A 1,149-nucleotide genomic window follows, 5' to 3' on the forward strand; every position below is an offset into this window, starting at 1 on the left:
AGTCTAAGCACGCCCGCAAATCTTCCACAGCCTCACTGGTCCACTGTTTAGATGTCCTCACAGCAGGTTTACAGAGTTTTAGTTGCTGCCTGTATGCACGAATCAGGTGGACCAAGGGAGTTCTGTGCGAGCCGAACAGCCCCGTGACCCACAAGAGAAACATCCCCGCCAAATTCGAGCGTTTGACGGGGTCTATCCGTGAAAAAATATTCACGTTTTTGAGTGCACATGCATTTCTGCTGCAAATGCCTCTGGAAGTTTCATGCCGTTCGTATGCCAATTGTGGCCACACAAAAATGACCCGTTTTCCCATTCCGAGGCATTTCTGTGCGACCCTAACAGCCCCGTGAGCCACAAGAGAGACATCCCCGCCAACTTCTAGCGTTTGACGGGGTCTATGCGTGAAAAATATTAAAATTTTTGAGTGCACGTGCCTTTCTGCTGCAAATGCCTCTGGAAGTTTCATGGCGTTCCTATGCAATGTGGCAACACGAAAATGACCCCTTTTCCCATTCCGAGGGAGTTCTGTGCCACCCTAACAGCCCCGTGAGCCACAAGAGACACATCCCCGCCAATTTCTAGCGTTTCACGGGGTCTATCCGTGAAACATATAGAAGTTTTTGAGTGCACATGCATTCCTGCTGCAAATGCCTCTGGAAGTTTCATGCGGTTCGTACGCAATGTGGCAACACGAAAATGACCCGTTTTCCCATTCCCAGGGATTTCTGTGCGACCCGAACAGCCCCGTGAGCCACAAGAGACACATCCCCTCCAATTTCTAGCGTTTCACGGGGTCTATCCGTGAAAAATATCATTTTTTTTTGACTGCACATGCATTTCTGCTGCAAATGCCTCTGGAAGTTTCATGCGATTCGCATGCAATGTGGCGACACGAAAATGACCCGTTTTCCCATTCCGAGGAATTTCTGTGCCACCCTAACAGCCCCGTGAGCCACAAGAGAGACATCGCCGCCAATTTCTAGCGTTTCACGGGGTCTATCCGTGAAAAATATTCACTTTTTTGACTGCACATGCATTCCTGCTGCAAATGCCTCTGGAAGTTTCATGCCGTTCGCATGCAATGTGGCAACACGAAAATGACCCGTTTTCCCATTCCGAGGGATTTCTGTGCCACCCTAACAGCCCCGT

This window comes from Petromyzon marinus, unplaced genomic scaffold (assembly GCF_048934315.1).
Source record: "Petromyzon marinus isolate PM22_M1 ecotype Great Lakes invasive population unplaced genomic scaffold, UKy_Petmar_22M1.pri1.0 PM_G_Scaffold_38, whole genome shotgun sequence".
Taxonomy (NCBI): Eukaryota; Metazoa; Chordata; class Hyperoartia; order Petromyzontiformes; family Petromyzontidae; genus Petromyzon; species Petromyzon marinus.